Genomic DNA, 21,664 nt, shown 5'->3' with positions numbered 1-21,664 from the left:
TTACTGTGACTCTTAGCTGACTCATTGCTTCATAAAATTATATAACAAGTAACTTCATCATTCTGGTCATAAACACTAGAAACAGATGACATGACCCATTAGGGGAATTTTGTCTGTTAAAAGTCTGGGCATTGCAACAGATCTTTAATGCTTGATTTATGCTGCTATATATTTTTATGCTTTTAGTAGTACAACATTTTTAGTACAAAAATCTTTAATTTTGAGAATAATCTCAAATTGAAATCTGAAGTAGATTCGTGGTTGCTCAGAGGAGCTATATTATTGTTATTATTATTTTACAGGATGTACATAGTGCGACATATTGACGTATTGCTTTACAAAATATGTTATAAGGCTATGCAGCTTAATAACAGACATCCATCTTACTACAAGCTCTTGAAGCACGTTATCTTTCGCAACATATTCCAACATTAAGTTCCACTCTAAATATTACCAATTTACGGCATTAAAAAAGTAAAAGAAAATAAAAGGGAGGTAGAGGATTTTCTGAAATAGCTTGACATGTTAAAGTGTATGTAAGGGCTTAGTTATTTATTTTGGATAGAGAAGGGAGAGGTTAAACCCTTATGTTATGTTTATATTGTTGTCTGGATCCCTGTTCTGGAAATTCATCTTATTTGTTTGTCCTGAATATTATTGTCACTGATACAGAAAGAATTGACTCCTAACTCTAGTGCTGTCACCAGAGCAAGAAGGCAGGGAAATCCTCCAACTGGGACACCACTTTTAATGAAAATTCTTTCAGATGGGAATTACTCCCAGTTTGGTAATTTCCTCTTGCATCTTCAACACAGGAAGTGAAGAGAAATCTCCCCCGTGGGTCACAGGCAGCCAAAAAATTTATATTAACTTTTATCTTAAGTGCAATAGGCCTTAATGGTTTGTTCACGTTAGCCTTGAAGCTACCTGCAGGGATACTTTTAGATGCACTTTGTACTTTTACTCATGTTGAAGCATTGTATTTGTCTTTTTGTTCCCTAATATTTTGCTCTTGTGTCCTGTCATGTCATTTATAGGTTTTGGATATAATAAAAATGCATTTTACTTGCATGTGTGTAAATTACCATTTATTCCTATGTGTCTAAAAGATCATGTTAGCACTGTATTGGTGTATACTACTTCCAATATTGTAACACTTTAACTTTGGTGGAGGTATGTGAAAATGTCAGGCCTATCAATGGCCTGTCTATCCTACTTTCTGAATCTGTAACAGATGTAAATAAATACAGTGACAAGAATGTTTTCCTGCAATAAGACCACATTTTATGGCAAATTACTAAATTAAACCAGTTAATTCCAAGGGGTTGACATACTTTTGTGCCACTGTATGACAATAATTATTGTTGAAAAAAGAATTACATATTGGACACTTCTGAGAAGATACAGATTCATCAGGTTCATCTGCTGCCAGATGTTCTTTCTGATGATCCAAGGGAAGGCAAACAAACTCCCAGTGACGCACATTCCAAATTCGTCCATCAAATTTTCCCTTTAATTTAGTTTCCCTTCACTGAACTTTTTCATGTGCCATAAAATCGTATTTTTTAAGAGCTATGCCAAAACTAAACTAAACTCCTCTACCATAGTACAGTTTATACTCGGCCGTGCAGCCCTATACATTCAGGGATAAAAATCTCTTATACAAATGTTTTTTTTTTTTCTTAAAATAAAATGTGCATTTTAACATTTAAACTTTTTTTTACTTTTTAAATATATTTTTGCCTGCAGGAAGGCCAGAATGCAAGGTACCTAATAATCCCTGGGGTTGAAATGCCTGTGTTCACACCAGATACGGTAGTAGTAGATTTTCCTAGAAGTGGCTTTTCTGGCTTTGGGAGAGCTAGAGTCAGATATACACTATCCGTCATGGCCTGGGTTTTAACAGGCATGTCAATAAAGCCACAGAAGCAGGATGGAGTAGGGAGCCTTGAGATAGCAGGTCTATTGGAGACGTCAGGGGTCATGTCCTAGAAGCTTGAGTGCGTCTATGTACTAGGTTCTTCTGGATCAGTTTGGGGGGGGCATAGATTAACCTTAATGGAGGATGGGGAATTACCAGCGCAACCAATGCCAGTGCTAGAGGATCCTTGGTTCTAGCCAGAAAGAGGGGTAATTTGTTAATGAACCTGAAGGCCAGGGTGTCTGAGGTAATTCACCTTCCAATTGTTTACTCCCAGGATGTAAACAGCAGAGAGTGCTGGACATTGTTTTTCACCCAGAAAATGATTAGACTTACTTCCTACAAGACTGATTGATAATTGCTAAAGGTCCCAGATTATGAGTAAGCGAATTCTCAATTCGTGAAGCGCGTTCATCTCTGCCAGGTCTGCATTGATGTCATGATGTCTACGATGTTGTCTGATGATTTTTATCTTCAATAAAGTCCTCACTTTTGATTCAAACCCGTGACTGCGGTCAAACCTTTTCCTGTTCCGGTGGCTTCTTTCCAGATTGCGGACTGGACCTGCACCTTGAGGTTGCAGTGTGGGATTGCTCTCACCCAGAGTGAGCTTTCTATCCAGCTAAAGGTCTCCACTTTGGCTTTTTTGATTGCGTGTCCCTGAAGAAGTAGGATCCAGTGGTGCAGAGCCCATTTTACTGCTCTAACCTCCAGGATGGATGGAGAGCTCTGCTTCCCTGGATTACCAGGTTCCCCACTCTAAGAAATTGGAACACTCCTCCCTAGCCTGTGACTTCGGTATCTGTTATCACCTCCCGTGAGTGTGGGAGAAACGACTTTCACATTTCCTAGGCTAGCCTGGAAATCCACCAAGCTGAAGGGTTCCTTGTGAACAAGCTAAACAAAAGGATGGCAACCACTCCAATGTACAACTAGCCATTTCAGTAAGGTGCACATGGAAGGGAAAGGCACAACACAAAAAGACCAAAATTTCCCAGCACACTTACCAGCTAGCCTGCAAAAAAAACAAGAAAACAAATTGACCCCGTTTAACAATTCACATTAAACAGAGGGTTTAGTTGCACACATTTGCAAATATGTTAGACAGGGTCCATATTTTTTTATTTTTGCAGGCTGATAAGCGTTCTGGGAAATGTTTGTCTGTTTGTAGAGCATCCCTTGCTTGAACAGGGAGAAGCATAGGGAAGTTGAGACACAAGTATGTTTGCTGGAGACCAACAGAAGGTTGTATTGGGAGAGGCCCTGAGTGGTACTGAGTGATTGGAACAGCTCCAAATAAGGCCACTATAAGGCCCAGAATGCTCATGGAGAATCTGACTATGTCTTTTGGATCTTAGGACCCATTCACGATTGTGAATGGGATCATTTGCAAATTGATGCAAAAGACACAGTGGGAGTTCCTACATTAGCTGTGGGCAGGAAGCTCCATTAAAAACAATGGGAGGCTGACAGCTCCTGCAGCTATTTGCGACGGCTCGCATGTAATTGCTCATTAATTGTTTGTGAAGTGTCCAGGGCCGATCATTCACAGGTATCAATTGAAAGCCTGAATATGGAGATTTGCAGACCGTTTGAAGGAAATTAATCCTTCAGAAGGCAGTCTAGGTACTCTGTAACCTGGAGTTTTTAACCACTTCAGCCCCGGAAGGATTTACCCCCTTCCTGACCAGAGCACTTTTTACAATTTGGCACTGCGTCGCTTTAACTGCTAATTGCGCGGTCATGCAATGCTGTACCCAAATGAAATTTGCGTCCTTTTCTTCCCACAAATAGAGCTTTATTTTGATGGTATTTGATCACCTCTGCCGCTTTTATTTTTTGCGCTATAAACGGAAAAAGACCGAAAATTTTGAAAAAAATTATATTTTCTACTTTTTGTTATAAAAAAAATCCAATAAACTCAATTTTAGTCATACATTTAGGCCAAAATGTATTCGGCCACATGTCTTTGGTAAAAAAAATGTCAATAAGCGTATATTTATTGGTGTGCGCAAAAGTTATAGCGCCTACAAACTAGGGTACATTTTCTGGAATTTACACAGCTTTTAGTTTATGACTGCCTATGTCATTTCATTAGGTGCTAAAATGGCAGGGCAGTACAAAACCCCCCCAAATGACCCCATTTTGGAAAGTAGACACCCCAAGGAAATTGCTCAGAGGCATGTTGAACCCATTGAATATTTATTTTTTTTGTCCCAAGTGATTGAATAATGACAAAAAAAAAAAAGAAAAATTACAAAAAGTTGTCACTAAATGATATATTGCTCACACAGGCCATGGGCATATGTGGAATTGCACCCCAAAATACATTCTCCTGAGTACAGGGTTACCACTTTTTGGGAGCCTAGCCGCGTACGGGGCCCCGAAAACCAAGCACCGCCTTCAGGATTTCAAAGGGCATAAATTTTTGATTTCACTCCTCACTACCTATCACAGTTTTGAAGGCCATAAAATGCCAAGATGGCACAAAACCCCCCCAAATGACCCCATTTTGGAAAGTAGACACCCCAAGCTATTTGCTGAGAGGCATGTTGAGTCCATGGAATATTTTATTTTTTGACACAAGTTGCGGGAATGTGACAAATTTTTTTTTTTGCACAAAGTTGTCACTAAATGATATATTGCTCACACAGGCCATGGGCATATGTGGAATTGCACCCCAAAATACATTTAGCTGCTTCTCCTGAGTATGAGGATACCACATGTGTGGGACTTTTTAGGAGCCTAGCCGCGTACGGGGCCCCAAAAACGAAAGCACCGCCTTCAGGATTTCTAAGGGCATAAATTTTTGATTTCACTCCTCACTACCTATCACAGTTTTGAAGGCTATAAAATGTCCAGATGGCACAAAACCCCCCAAATGACCCCATTTTGGAAAGTAGACACCCCAAGCTATTTGCTGAGAGGCATGTTGAGTCCATGGAATATTTTATATTTGGACACAAGTTGCGGGAAAGTGACAATTTTTTTTTTTTTTTGCACAAAGTTGTCACTAAATGATATATTGCTCAAACATGCCATGGGCATATGTGGAATTACACCCCAAAATACATTCCGCTGCTTCTCCTGAGTACGGGGATACCACATGTGTGGGACTTTTTGGGAGCCTAGCCACGTACGGGGCCCCGAAAACCAAGCACCGCCTTCAGGATTTCTAAGGGCATAAATTTTTGATTTCACTCCTCACTACCTATCACAGTTTTGAAGGCCATAAAATGCCAAGATGGCACAAACCCCCCCCCAAATGACCCCATTTTGGAAAGTAGACACCCCCAAGCTATTTGCTGAGAGGCATGTTGAGTCCATGGAATATTTTATTTTTTGACACAAGTTGCGGGAAAGTGGCAATTTTTTTTTTTGCACAAAGTTGTCACTAAATGATATATTGCTCACACAGGCCATGGGCATATGTGGAATTGCACCCCAAAATACATTCTGCTGATTCTCCTGAGTACGGGGATACCACATGTGTGGGACTTTTTGGGAGCCTAGCAGCGTACGGGGCCCCGAAAACCCAGCACCGCCTTCAGGATTTCTAAGGGCGTAAAGTTGTGATTTCACTCCTCACTACCTATCACAGTTTTGAAGGCCATAAAATGCCCAGATGGCACAAAACCCCCCCAAATGACCCCATTTTGGAAAGAAGACACCCCAAGCTATTTGCTGAGAGGCATGATGAGTCCATGGAATATTTTATATTTTGACACAAGTTGCGGGAAAGTGACAATTTTTTTTTTTTTTTTTTTGCACAAAGTTGTCACTAAATGATATATTGCTCAAACATGCCATGGGCATATGTGGAATTACACCCCAAAATACATTCTGCTGCTTCTCCTGAGTACGGGGATACCACATGAGTGGCACTTTTTGGGAGCCTAGCTTCATACGGGGCCCCGAAATCCAATCACCGCCTTCAGGATTTCTAATGCCCCGTACACACGGTCGGACTTTGTTCGGACATTCCGACAACAAAATCCTAGGATTTTTTCCGACGGATGTTGGCTCAAACTTGTCTTGCATACACAGTATCACACAAAGTTGTCGGAAAATCCGATCGTTCTAAACGCGGTGACGTAAAACACGTACGTCGGGACTATAAACGGGGCAGTGGCCAATAGCTTTCATCTCTTTATTCTGAGCATGCGTGGCACTTTGTCCGTCGGATTTGTGTACACACGATCAGAATTTCCGACAACGGATTTTGTTGTCGGAAAATTTTATATCCTGCTCTCAAACTTTGTGTGTCGGAAAATCCGATGGAAAATGTGTGATGGAGCCTACACACGGTCGGAATTTCCGACAACAAGGTCCTATCACACATTTTCCGTCGGAAAATCCGATCGTGTGTACGGGGCATAAGAGCGTTAATTTTTGATTTCACTCCTCACTACCCATCACAGTTTTGAAGGCCATAAAATGCCAAGATAGCACAAAACCACCCCAAAATGACACCATTTTGGAAAGTAGACACCCCAAGCTATTTGCTGAGAGGCATGGTGAGTATTTTGCAGCTCTCATTTGTTTTTGAAAATGAAGAAAGACAAGAAAAACGTATTTTTTTTTTTGTTTTTTCAATTTTCAAAAGTTTGTGACAAAAGTGAGGTCTGCAAAATACTCACTATACCTCTCAGCAAATAGCTTTGGGTGTCTATTTTCCAAAATGGGGTCATTTGGGGGGGGGGGGGGGGGGTTGTGCCATCTGGGCATTCCATGGCCTCCGAAACTGTGATAGGCAGTGAAGAGTGAAATCAAAAATTTACGCCCTTAGAAAGCCTGAAGGTGGTGCTTGGTTTTCGGGGTCCCGTACGCGGCTAGGCTCCCAAAAAGTCTCACACATGTGGTATCCCATGGACTCGACATGCCTCTCAGCAAATAGCTTGGGGTGTCTACTTTCCAAAATGGGGTCATTTGGGGGGGGTTTGAACTGTCCTGGCATTTTATGCACAACATTTAGAAGCTTATGTCACACATCACCCACTCTTCTAACCACTTGAAGACAAAGCCCTTTCTGACACTTTTTGTTTACATGAAAACATTTTTTTTTTTTGCAAGAAAATTACTGAACCCCCAAACATTATATTTTTTTTTTTAAAGCAAATGCCCTACAGATTAAAATGGTGGGTGTTTCATTTTTTTTTTTTCACACAGTATTTGCGCATCGATTTTTCAAACGCATTTTTTGGGGAAAAAACACACTTTTTAAAATTTTAATGCACTAAAACACACTATATTGCCCAAATGTTTGATGAAATAAAAAAGATGATCTTAGGCCGAGTACATGGATACCAAACATGACATGCTTTAAAATTGCGCACAAACGTGCAGTGGCGACAAACTAAATACATTTTTAAAAGCATTTAAAAGCCTTTAGAGGTTACCACTTTAGATTTACAGAGGAGGTCTACTGCTAAAATTACTGCCCTCGATCTGACCTTCGCGGTGATACCTCACATGCATGGTGCAATTGCTGTTTACATTTGACGCCAGACCGACACTTGCGTTCGCCTTTGCGCAAGAGCAGGGGGGGACAGGGGTGCTTTTTTTTTTTTTATTAATTTTTTGATTTTTTATCTTATTTTTAAACTGTTCCTTTCATTTTTATTTTTTTTTAATCATTTTTATTGTTATCTCAGGGAATGTAAATATCCCCTATGATAGCAATAGGTAGTGACAGGTACTCTTTTTTGAAAAAATTGGGGTCTATTAGACCCTAGATCTCTCCTCTGCCCTCAAAGCATCTGACCACACCAAGATCGGTGTGATAAAATGCTTTCCCAATTTCCCAATGGCGCTGTTTACATCCGGCGAAATCTAAGTCATGAAATGCTCGTAGCTTCCGGTTTCTTAGGCCATAGAGATGTTTGGAGCCATTCTGGTCTCTGATCAGCTCTATGGTCAGCTGTCCGAATCACCGGCTGCATTCTCAGGTTCCCTGTTGGGACAGGAGAGCCAGAGAAAAACATGGAAGATGGTGGGGGGGGAGCATTCCCTCCCACTGCTTGTAAAAGCAGTCTAGAGGATAATTAGCCGCTAGGATTGCTTTTACATGAAAGCCGACCGCTGGCTGAAAAGAATGATACCAAGATGATACCTAAACCTGCAGGCATCATTCTGGTATAACCACTCAAAGTCCAGCAACATACCAGTACGTTGCTGGTCCTTGTTGGGCATATATTGTAAACTTTTTTTTCATGCAGCCTGTGGGCTGAACGAAAAAAAGATATTGATCGGTGGGTATGCCCACCATTAGAATACCTCCCTTCATGCACCCACTTCTAATGATGGGCATACATGCACCATTTATATATGCCGAAGCATGGGGGCATCCTCCCCCAAAAGGCAGGAGCAAATTGCTCCTCCACCCACTGCTGCCCCCACGCTTCGGCATATATGCTGAAGTATGTAACTGTGGTGGTGAAATCACCTCCGACAGCGCTGGAGTCGCGGCTTTATGTATCGTGGGAGCAAACGCTGTTGCTGTCAAGATAAATAAATCCGCGCTGCAACTGAATGGCGTACCTGCTAAGCAAATGATGGTTAACAAAAAACAAAGTAACATTACAGTATAACAGTAATACTTACCATACCTGCAAAGCAAATACAAAAAAAAAACATAGTAAAAAATAAAACATTTAACGCAACCTGTGCCTACCTAAAATATATGTATGCCGAAGCATAGGGGCATCCTCCCGCAAAAGGCAGGAGCAAATCGCTCCTCCACCCACTTCTGCCCCCACGCTTCGGCATATATGCTGAAGTATGTAACTGTGGTGGTGAAATCACCTCGGACAGCGCTGGAGTCACGGCTTTATGTATCGTGGGAGCAAACGCTGTTGCTGTCAAGATAAATAAATCCGCGCTGCAGCTGAATGGCGTACCTGAAAACAAAAAAATGTTTGAAACACAGTAAACTATAAAAAAATTATATACCTGAAAAGCAAACATGATAAAACATAACAATAAAACATTGCAGAATAGAATACAGTAAAAAAGAGCAGAACAATAGAGAGAAAATAGAGAGAGAGAGAACAATAAAACGAAAACTATTTTTGGTTTTTTTATTTTATATTTTTTTTGTGTATTTTTTTTTTTTTTTTTTACATTTTTTTTTTTATAAGTGTAACTTTTAAAACTGTAACGGTTCCAGGTTTGGGTCTCTCAAAATGTGATGGCATCTTGGGAGACCCTGTGAAAGTGTGTCCTAGTCTGTGCAGTGCTGTACCCTACGCTAATACTCAACTAGTGTATGGTAGCGTTCAAAACATTCACCAATGCAAAGACCAGGATTGCCAGGACAGGAGGGACAATAATACCGGGTGTCACGCCTAAATCCGCGCTTTCTGCAGACACGACATTTTCTTTGGGGGGCTCGTTGGGTAGGGGTACTCTGGAGGACATAAGGAAAATGCCTCTCATGCAGCCAGCCTACTGCATTTGGATTGGGAAGGTGAGGTGGAGCACCATCTGGAAACAGAAGGGCTCTGACGATCTCTTCCTGGAATTTAAGGAAGGATCCAGTCCGTCCTGAAGCTCTGTATAGCACATGAGCGTTCAGCAAAGCCAATTGAAATAAATAAACAGACACTTTTTTGTACCAGCGTCTGGCCTTACGGGTAATTAGGTACGGCGCCAACAACTGGTCATTGAGGTCCACCCCTCCCATATTAAGGTTATATTCGTGGACACAGAGGGGTTTCTCCACAACACCAGTCGCAGTAGTAATTTGGGTCGTCGTGTCTGCATGAAGGGAGGTGAGAACGAAAACATTCTTCTTATCCCTCCACTTCATAGCGAGCAAATTATTATACTTCAAGCAGGCTCTCTCCCCCAGCCTAAGACGGGACTCTACAAGCCGCTGGGGAAAGCCCCGGCGATTAGGTCGCACAGTGCCACATGCTCCAATTTGATGATCAAAAAGATGACTAAAAAGTGGCACGCTCGTATAATAATTGTCCACGTACAAGTGGTACCCCTTTCCGAATAAGGGTGACACCAAGTCCCACACTATCTTGCCAGCGCTTCCTATGTAGTCAGGGCAGTTTGTCGGCTCTACGTGACTATCTTTGCCCTCGTAAACCATAAAACTACATGTATAGCCTGTGGCCCTGTCACAGAGCTTATACATCTTGACCCCGTATCTGGCACGCTTGCTGGGAAGGTACTGTTTGAAGGACAAGCGGCCAGAAAACTTAATCAGGGACTCATCAATGCAGACAACTTGATGGGGAGTAAACAAGTCTGCAAAACGTTGGTTGAAGTGGTTTATGAGGGGCCAAATTTTGTAGAGACGATCGTATGCAGGGTATCCACGAGGACGACAGAGTTCATTGTCGTTGAAGTGCATGAACCGCAAAATCTGCTCGTATCGTGCCTTGGCCATTGAAGCAGAGAACACGGGCATATGGTGAATTGGGTCAGTGGACCAATATGACCGCAACTCACTCTTTTTGGTTATGCCCATGTTGAGGGAAAGGCCCAGAAAGATCTTAAATTCGGAGACCGTAATTGGTCTCCAATCTCTGGCAAGGGAGGACTGGGGATTAGCGGCGATGTGTTGACCAGCGTATAAATTGCTTTGGTCCACAATAGATCTATAGAGATCTTCGGTGAAAAACAGTGAATAAAAATCCAGTGGTATAAAGTCAACTGTTTCCACCTGAATTCCGGGTTGGCCAGTGAAAGGGGGAAGTACGGGTGCTGCAGAAGTGGTGGGTACCCAATTCGGATTGGCGAATGCAGCAGGAAGGGCACTATGGGCACGACGGGCCTGTGTTCGTCTTCTTGGTGGCAGCGGGACACTACTAGTGCTTGCCACCTCACCAGCTTGAACTGCACTTATGGGACTCGCCACGTCACCACGTGATACTGCAGTGCTGGATGTACGACCAGGGTGTACTAGGCCGCTGGTGCTTGCCAGTTCACCAGAAGGAATAGCGGCGCTAGTACTTCTCTGCTCCATACGAGGGACCTGCGGTTCTTGCACTTCAAGAACAGAAGAAGAAGTTCGGGGTCTGGTACGCCTGACCCTAGCAGGGACCACAACTCCGTCGTCAGAGCTATCTGTCATGGAGCCGCTGTCCTCTACAGGATCGTATTCTGAGCCTGAACTTGACAGATGAGTGACTTCCTCTTCACTATCTGTCATGCTCAGAAACGTGTAGGCCTCTTCACTAGTGTACCTTCGATTTGCCATTTTGGGCTCTAAATTTAGGGGTACACTAGTGAGACTCACAGGCAAAAAAGCTCCTGACTGTCAGCGACTGATTCAAAGCGCTACCAAAAAACTGTTAGCGATCGCAGGGATCAGGCCTGACTCTCCGAACGCTGCAGTTATGTGTGCTTAGTGTTTTGTGACAGTTATTGATCGATACTGCACTTGGGTGGGCTGGGCTGGGTCGAGGGGCAAACCGCAGGTGCTAGCAAGTATCTGGGCTGATCCCGCTAACACTGCGTTTTTTTGGGGGACCCTAAACTGCTGGGGAGTATAGATCTGATTGGATCAGATATCGATCCGTTCAGATACTATAACACTAAGGGAGGTGTATGCTGCGTGCGTGGGTGTTAGCGGTACTGGCGCTAACCTGACGCTGCCTGGGGCGACGCAGACCTTATCTGACCCTAAAAACTTAACTTCTATCACCGCCGGGCAATTAGGGGGTTAAACCTTTATAAGGTAATAAACGGCGGGTGCCCTAAAACTGTAATAAACTACAAAAAACAAACCAACTAACCAGCGTCACCCGTAACAATTATATGGTGATCACTGGTGAAAGGGTTAACTAGGGGGCAATCAAGGGGTTAAAACCTTTAGTAGGTAGTATATGGGGGTCCCTGTCGCTATAAAACACTGACAGCAAACCTATATACTTACCTCCCTAACTAGCGTCACCTGTGTCACTAATACAGCAATCAGAAAAATGATCGCTTAGTGACACTGGCGACGGGGGGTGATCACGGGGTTAAAACTTTATTAGGGGGGTTAGGGGGGTGCCCTGGACCTAAAGGGGGGTACCCTAGACCTAAAGGGGGCTAACCTAACTGCCCTAACACTTGTAATTGACACAAACTGACACCAAGGCAATAATCAGAAAAAAAAAAACCTGCTATTGGTGTCAGAGTGACAGGGGGTACAGGGGGGTGATCAGGGGGTGACTGGGGGGTGACAGGGGGTGCCTGCGTGTTCTACTGTTAGTGTAGTGTTGGTGCACTTACTTGGATGTCTTCTCTCCTCGGTGCCGGGACGAAAAGACCGGCTCGAGGAGAGATGACATCACTTCCTCCGCTTCTGTTTACATTCACAGAAGCCGAGGAAGCCTGTCATTGGCCAGGAGCGATTGCGAGGGGGGAGCCACGAATGAGTGGCCTCCCCCTCATCTTTGATCGACCCTGACCTGAATCCGACCGCCGCTGGCACCGGGGGGGGGGTCTGATCGGACCCCCCACCCGCGGGCAGGCAAGGACGTACCTGTAAGCCCTTTTGCCTGCCGTGCCGCTCTGTCGACGTACATCGTCGTGCGGAGGTTGGCAACTGGTTAAGAAGATGAATAGGGGTGCAAGCACCTTTGTAAATTTTCTGGGTGCAAGAAAATAAATCAAATGGCATTTTGAGAAATTGGAAGTGCTTGTCTCCTACTGCAAAATTAAACTTGCATACTCAAAGGTACTAGCATACAAAAAAGGTACAGTTCCAGTATAGTACCGTGAACAGGTTTGAATAAAATGCTTTGAAACTGTCCTCCAGTAGGACCAAAGATGACCCAAGGGTGTAGAATTTGAAACTATCTTGTACCCATTTAAAACTATTGATTGAGCCTATATAGCCAGAATTTTTGAGATCCAGAAGAATGCAAACAGACCTTCCCCCACTCTTAAGAGTATGCCCCTTCATTGCGAAAGGAGGCTTTGGGAAAGACTTGGTGGGCTTTGTGTTCCAAATCTTGCACCAGAACGGAAGGGAATTTTGTCTTTGAAGATGAAGCATAAGGACAGTGATGAGGCACTCTGCATTTTGAGTAGGTAGAAGCCCCTGAAGAGGGGAGGGTTTAGAGCCTTTCGCTGTGAAAAAGGACCTCTCCCCCAAAAAGATGTCTTCCTTCAAAGGGGCATACAAGAGAGGTGTCTTTTACAGGCAGTTTCAGCTGACCAGTCTTTTGAACATAAGATTCTTTGCATATGGACAGAAACACGAGTCATTCTGGAAATGTGTGTCATGACTTATTCTAGGGCTTAAACACAAAAGAACTAAGCCAGAAGGCGGTGTTTCTAAGCGTTTTATTTACGGTCCTTTCCTCAAGGCGACAGTGAGTCCTCACTATATCGCCTTGAAGAAAGGACCCTGTGTGACCCCCAAAACATTGGCTTATATGACTGCGACCTTGTACTAATAAATGAGTGTATATGTTTGCAACAGAGTGCTGGTGACAACTCATCTTATTGGGATTTACACAGTGCCATCCATTACAGTCACTACGAGCACCCATCTATTATCAAGGTCGAACACTGAATGGAGTGTGGTCCTCATCCTTCTATTTCACTTTTTTGTGAATTCTTTTTCCACTGGATATACAGTATCTTACAAAAGTATGAGGGATGTACTAGGCCACAGGGCAGTATTCCAACATGATATCGACTCCAAACACACCTCCAAGACAACCACTGCCTTGCTAAAGAAGCTGAGGGTAAAGGTGATGGACTAGCAGAGCATGTCTCCAGACCTAAAGCCTATTGAGCATCTGTGGGGCATCCTCAAACGGAAGGTGGAGGAGCGCAAGGTCTCTAATGCCGCGTACACACAAGCGGACTTTACGGCAGACTTTGCCTGGCGGACTTTGACGGACTTTCTGAATGAACGGACTTGCCTACACACAATCAACCAAAGTCCGTCGAATTCGTACGTGATGACGTATGACCTGACTAAAATAAGGAAGTTCATAGCCAGTAGCCAATAGCTGCCCTAGTGTGGCTTTTTGTTCGTCGAACTAGCATACAGACGAGCGGACTTTTCGACCGGACTCGAGTCCGTCGGATAGATTTGAAACAGGTTTCAAATCTAAGTCCATCCAACTTTTGAGAAAACAAAGTCCGCTGGAGCCCACACACGATCGAATTGTCCGACGAAATCCCGTCCGCCGGGCAAAGTCTGCCGTAAAGTCCGCTCGTGTGTACGCGGCATAACATCCACCAGCTCCGTGATGTCCTCATGGAGAAGTGGAGGAGGGTTCCAGTGACAACCTGTGAAGCTCTGGTGAACTCCATGTCCAAGAGGGTTAAGGCAGTGCTGGAAAATGATGGTGGCCACACAACATATTGACACTTTGGGCCCAAATTGGACATTTTCACTTAGGGGTATACTCACTTTTTTTTGCCAGCGGTTAAGATATTAATGGCTGTGTGTTGAGTTATTTTGAGGTGACAGCAAATTTACACTTATACAAGCTGTACACTCACTACTTTACTATAATGTAAAGTGTCATTTCTTCAGTGTTGTCACATGAAAAGATAAAATGTTTAAAAAAATGTGAGGGGTGTACACACTTTTGTGAGATACTGTAGATCAGCAATTACTCTTGGAGTGGGTAAAACCTTTTGCAGGAAAAACCCGGTTATCACAAATTTCCCTGTTCATTTGTTCATGAATGGGAAAGGTCTTTTTAGACTTTGCATGTTTCTTAGCACCCAAAAGAGCATAGATAGATGCAAGAGAATCAAATACAGCTATACCAAAGCACAACACATGTAAACATATCTACATTCGCAAGCATATAGTGCAGGGGTATGCAATTAGCAGACCTCCAGCTGTTGCAGAACTACAAGTTCCATGAGGCATATTGACAGCCACAAGCATGACACCCAGAGGCATGATGGGACTTGTAGTTTTGTAACAGCTGGAGGTCCGCTAATTGCATATCACTGATATAGTGTAAAGCCATAGTGTCAGGGGTATATACGAGCCTGGGGATGAGAAATATTCTGCAGTCTCCTCACCCTTTTGGGTTCTGGCAGGGGATGGCTGTATTACAGCCATTAGTTGTCTGAGAAACGTCTCAGAAAAATCTGCATTGGTTAGGCAGGCCACTTGCCGCACACCTGAAATAGAGCTAGAATTGGATGGAGAGACCAGTGTTAAAAGAGGTTTCTACTCCAGTGCAATTAAGCATTCAGCAATTTGAGCACTTTGGAATCCAGGCAGAGTGAATGTTTGCCTGAGCTTTTGGTGCATTATTGCCATCAGTGAGGGTATTCCGCTGTAGGGTACTCAAGGAGCAAGATGCAGAAATGAGGCAAGTGTGCTTCAAGAATACACAGAAAAATAGCAACTGTCCTGTAGTGAATTCTGAATGGCAAAAGGGTGAAAGTGCTTGAGTACCCTATAAGGGCTTTGGACAGAAGTGGTGGTAACAGTGCTACCTGTGGTGTGACACTCAATCATCCACCTGAGACGAAGCTCTGAATGGTGGAAATTCTTACCCCCACGTTTAAAGATTTCATAAACAACTTACCAGTTTCACAATAGTTTGTTAAAACACTAATAAGTGTAATGCAAGTAGTGGCGATACTAAGTTTCATACCTGCTATATGGCTACAGCCAAGATTCGGTAACAGGATGAACCTGTCTAACCTTTTTTTTTTGCATCGCTGGCCCCTATATTGGTCCATCTTTGCTCATCACAGTGGGCATAACAGGGTCTGGGAATCATAAGAATGGACCACAGCCATGGAAACATAGCACCCTGTGGCTAACTAGACTCATTGCACTTAGCACCCAAGCAAAATCCAGTGCCTGAAGCAACATTACAGGCTATCCCCACACCATGGGATCCATGTACAGTTGCCAAGGTGTTAAAGGTCGTACTGATCAAATACACTACTTCTATTGTAAATGAGTTAATTGAAGAATTTGAAGTTAGCATAGAAAATCTCACCATAAAAGGAGGAGAAGAGGTCAGTCATCTGAGGACACTAGCAAGATCTTTGTTCCTGTGTTTCTTTGTATTACTCGCTAAAAAAAAAAAAAAATCTCAGAGTGGGATTGTGTTAAAGGGGTATGCCCAAGGATGTGTGCCCAAAAGCATTGGCAACATCCAATCACCTGAAGGTAGCAGTCTATACCCAAGGTCTATGAATATTCAGCCTGTGTCCTGTACTGTAAAATTAAGATATGTATACTTTTAAAAAATGAATACCTTTTGTACTACAAATATTAGATGGACAATAATTTCAAGCTTCCCGATTGGCTGAGAAGATTGTGAAATCATCTGCCTGCCTCAGCCAATCACAAAATTGACTTCATTCGGAAAACGCAATGCTTCCTGTGAATCCCTGAGCAGCACTCAACCTGACTCGATTTTGCTCCAGGAACAAGACGGGAAGTCCTCATCCTGCTGATGGAACACAGGGCTGTACTGTATGTAGCTGAGGCTACGAACGGTTCATACAGCGCTCACAGGCACTGTCTGTATTAGTGAAAGAAATAGTTTGGTTCATATGAACTATTTAACGTTCACAAAAACATGGAGTTAGGCTTTAAGCCGTGTATGTACTGTAGTCATCTGTTGACCATTAGCTGTCCCTTTTAAGCTGAAAACAGTGATGTATACATGTGTGAAGAAAACATTTCAACTGATGACTTGTTTAATTCACTTCCCGACATATATATATCTCCACGGGAAGTTGGTGATAATATCTGGATCATGGTTGTAGCTACAGCCATGATCCTGATATTCTTTTCAGGTGACGATTCTCTACAAGGCAATTATAATCTGAGCAGCTATTTAGCTGCCCAATCATTTTACAGCGGAAGGGGGTCCCCCTATCTTTCAGCTGCCGCCTTTACCGGGCTCTCTCATCTGCCAGGGAACCCAGTACCAATGTGGCCTGTCACACCAGATGCACTAGACCGAGTGAGAGAAACTTCTGATGCTCCTCTGAGACACCAGAAACTGTAAGCAAGGAGGATACCTTCACTTCCAGTTTGATTACAAGCCATGACCTGCTTGTAAACATGTGATCAAACCAAGCAGATGTTTTAGAGGACAGAGGAGAGATCTGGGGTCTAATAAACCCCAGATCTCTCCATAAAAAGGACCTGTCAATTGTAAGGGGTATACTTACTTTTACACATAAGAAATCTGTATTTTGTTTATTTAGAGGAGAATGATTACACTATGCCAATTATATGCTTCATTTGTTAAACTTAATCACCTTTAGTGTTCAGTAATCGTGTAATTCATGGACCAGTCAGACAGCACAGCAACCTTGTTTTGACAGTTAAGCATGACTTCTTTATTCACAACCCTGTCCCCTGGTGGTGGTTGTGAAATGATGGAGAAGCAGCACATCCATGTGGTCACCCCTATGCTATATCCTCCAGTAAGCATGGTCAAGCGCTTGAATGACATCATTATGCAGAGAAATAGAGCTCTGAAAGACTCAGAGTTATGGCCCTTCAGCTGCCAGAATACAGCCTTCTGCAAGATTTTAGCATTTCAGGGAGAAACTCTGCAATGTTTGCAACCTTAAATATCCCCATATGGTTCAAAAGGGGTCTCTGAAGAACAGAGAGCACCAGGTTGGGATCTCAAGGTGACACAGGTGGTCAAATTGGGGGAATGATATGAGAAACACCTAGAAAATTCCTGATTAAGGCAAAGGGTTTCTGGAAGAAAATAGATACGGCGGAAACCTGCCCCTTGAAGGTACTCTAGCTCAGATGCTAGTCAAGAAAAAAAGGCAGAGATACAAGCAATCTCGTATTGTCTAGAATTAAAGTGATTGTAAGGAAAGGTGCTTTTACCCCACTTTAGGGGTCTGGGTTTGTCTCTACTACCAAGCCCCTAATAAGGAAAATGTTTCATAGTGTTGAAAGGCTTCCCCAAGTTTGATGAGTATTAAAGTGAGTGTTATTGCCCAAGAGATATACATTATTTTTTGATACCTATCTCTGATTCCTAGTGGCCACTTTTGAAGCCCTGTATCTTTTTGCCATACTCATTGGAACCTGTCAGTTATTTTGATTTCATTGGAGGTTGGATCCTCCCTTTTCTCCTGTACACGTGGGGGCTATATACTTGAATACTTGGAAATGGATCCCCGGCAAATTTAATGACTTGTGTTGTGTGGTGTCCCTCAACACTTGGTTCGCAGGCCTATCAGCACCTACCCAGTATGTCCTAAGGAAGCATAAAAATTGTGAAATGCGTTGACAATCAAGCATGGAGGAGTGGTTGGATCATATAGAGAGAGATAGACATATCTCTCTATTTGATCCTCTATGTCTGTTTTAGTGGGTATCTGTTGACCCTGTCAAGTAATAGGGTGATGTTGGTTTGTTATGTGTTTAACTTTTTGTAATTCAATTATTTGTTTATAATACTGTCTCATCTGCCCACAGAGTCTTTTTTTTTTTTTTTAAGAGTTTAACCCTCTCAATCCTTGCATAAACTACTGTGAGGGGTTTATTGAGAAGTGAAATGCCAAGGTCAACTACCGGATGAGACCATTTCTTTCTAAAAGAATTCTCCATTGGATCAATATTAGCAAATATCCTAGGAATTAGACCTTTTCAGGGCATAGCCAATTCTCATAAAGAACACAATGTGTGTATAAAAGTCTTTTTTAACCACTCCCAGCCCAAGGCAGTCATATGACGTTCTTGACTTTTAGTGGGCATATCTGAATGATGCCTGCAGATACAGGCATCATTCAGATATCCTCGCTTTCAGCTGGCATCCGATGCTTCTCGGGGCTCTCCTGTGCCATCGGGGACCCGGAGAAAGAATTGCCCGCCGATGACAACCATAGAGATTTCCAGTGACCAAATGATTGACTGTCGGAGGCCCGGGCGCAGTGTTACAACATCACGTCCGGGCTGCGATAGTAAACAAATCAGCAATCGCGGCTGGTAAGAATGAGATCGTGGTCTTTTTTACCCCACATCTCTCCATAAAGAGGACCTGTCATACACCATTCCTATTACAAGGGATGTTTACATTCCTTGTAACAGGAATAAAAGTGATCAAAAAAATAAAAAATGTAAAAAAGAAAGTGTAAATAATACAAAAAAAAAACATTTTTTAAACGCCCCTGTCCACGGTAGCTCGCACTCAGAAGCAAACACACACACGCAAGTCCTGCCTACATATGTAAAACTCCGTTCAAACCACACATGAGGTATCGCCACGTGCGTTAGAGCGCGAGCAACAATTCTAGCATTAGACCTCCTCTGTAACTCTAAACTGGTAACCTGTAAAAAATTTTAAAGCGTCACCTATGGAGATTTTTAAGTACCGAAGTTTGGCGCCATTCCCTGAGTGTGCGCAATTTTAGTGTGACATGTTGGGTATCTATTTACTCGGTGTAACATCATCTTTCACATTATACAAAAAAATTGGGCTAACTTCACAGTTTTGTTATTTTTTTAATTCATTAAACTTTTTTTTCCAAAAAAAAAAAAAGCATTTGAAAAATTGTTGCACAAATAACGTGCTAGATAAAAAGTTGCAATGACCGCCATTTTATTCCCTAGGGTGTCTTGTAAAACACCATATATGTTTGGGGGTTCTGTGTAATTTTCTAGCAAAAAAAAAAGATGATTTTTACATGTAGGAGAGGAGTGCCAGAATAGGCCCAGTATGGAAGTGGTGAAACTTGCCCAGTCTTCGTACCCCCAAATTTCTGCTTTGACTGTGGAAAATCAAGTGCTGTTAGGCAAAGACTAGTGGGTACAGTATTAGAGAGTCTACAGTGGAAAGAAATTGGCACAAAGCCATAGATTTTACCTAATAAGCTTCAGGGAAGCTTTTTTTTTTTTTGTGGAGGGAAAATCTTCCTCCACAAACTAAGTGTCCTCCAGAATATCCTCAAATAAAAGGAAGTTCCTCTTTCAATTCCTAAACCAGGCCAGAGGGGGTGGGTGGGGTGGGGGGGAACGGATATGTACCATTTTCTCTGTAAACTGAAGGTTCCAGAAGGGCCAAAAGATATCCAAGAAATGTAGGCATTGTGGCATAGGAATCTGCTTTTGTCAGACAGGCCATATAGTGCATGCCTGAGGGGGAGTCAGAATAGAGGAGCAGTATTTATATAGGAATTTGCTCTGGGGCAGGGAAAGCGCCAACACCCTGAGCAGTGTGCGGTGCTTCCTGTAGGCTGTCAGCAGAACACATTTGGTCCTTTTGTTCCAGATCCCTATGGTTAGTGAGGGTCTCGAGTGAAGCTATAACCCAAGCACTGACAGACATCCTGTGGTTGTGTCTCTGTAGAAGATGGCCAGGGAAATGCAATAGCACACTGAGTGCATTCTCAGTAGGTGGAAACACATCTAGGTGGAATTAGTTACCTCTTCGTTCTGAGATGAAGCCCAGATAGGATGGAAAACACTTAAAAAAAAAAAAAAAAAAAAAAAGGTTTGCTGAAGCGTTACACAACACCACAATAAACTGAACACATTCAAACATTCTTCTGCCCACTAAAAGTGCAATGACCTGCAGATAGTATTTTTAAAAAGCCAGGAGCCCAAGGTCATGTTCAGGAAAATCTTATCTTATGCACGACGCTGGGTCCTAGAAGGCCCAGGCTTCATCTGGCACAGGAGGCATACCTCAAAAGGGATCTTCCGTTTCTGGGAACCATGGAAATACACCATGGCCCTGGACCTGTATAGCTATGTGCAGTTAACTTCATACTGCACTTCTTGCTATAATGAGCACCTAATGAAGACTCAGTGCTTGACGCAAACATTACAAGCTGGCCTCACACATTAGGGTCCCGATATGGTCCCCGCGATACACACTGAGGGTGATCTATCCAGAAACATTTAGGTAGTGCATGGCAACAAGCAAATGTTGACAGAGTCAGAAAAACTGTCAGTGGAATAAAAAAAAAAAATACTCCTCCAGAGAACAGGTCCATCACCCTAAGGATCCAAAAAATAAAAAAAATAAAGGGAGGAAGAAGTTTCATGGAGTGGGCAGTGTTTAATGGGTACGTCCTGGCAAAAGTTCTTGCCACTATCCAATTAACTGAAGGTAGTCACACTCCATGGTCAATGAATGCCAGTCTTGTATCCTGCTGGATTAAGACAAATGTAATGGTATATTTATCAAATGTTTTATCCCTAGACTGACGCAACTTATCAACCTTTATAAATGTGATTTATACAATTTTCACACATTTCCAATTAAAAAAAAAATGTAAATCCTGGGTAAAGGCAGTTGAATCTTGGATGAAAAATTGTTCCCATTTGCTCTACTGTAGTGCATTAATTTGTGTCATGTTAGGACAGCCCATTTCTTTGAATGGGCCACCTAAGGCACAAAAACATATCGGTTCATGTACCATTTCTGGCAGCGCACTGAAACAGATTAGTCAGCAAGGTGCATTGAGGTGCCATTCAGAACGGGTCAAAGTGTATTAAAAAAAAAATAAAAAAAAAAATGTTCTGTCCATCTCCACTAGTCCGACTTCAAAGTCGCACAACTTTGGAGTCAGACGTTGATGTGACTTTTTACACTCTGTGGCATTGAAGTTGTATTAAAGTCAGACCAAAGTAGTGCAGGAACCTTTTCTAAAGTCAGACAGACTTGTGTAGTATCAGTTAAGACAGCTCTCATATGGAAACCTTGAATTTCAAGTCATGTTGTGGTCTCAAGTCGGATTTTATGTCGCATCAGTGTGAACTGAGCCTTAATGAGTTTTTAATGTACATACAGTATGAGTGAAATG

Source organism: Aquarana catesbeiana, linkage group LG02 (assembly GCF_042186555.1).
Source record: "Aquarana catesbeiana isolate 2022-GZ linkage group LG02, ASM4218655v1, whole genome shotgun sequence".
NCBI lineage: Eukaryota > Metazoa > Chordata > Amphibia > Anura > Ranidae > Aquarana > Aquarana catesbeiana.
This window is presented reverse-complemented; position numbering follows the sequence as displayed.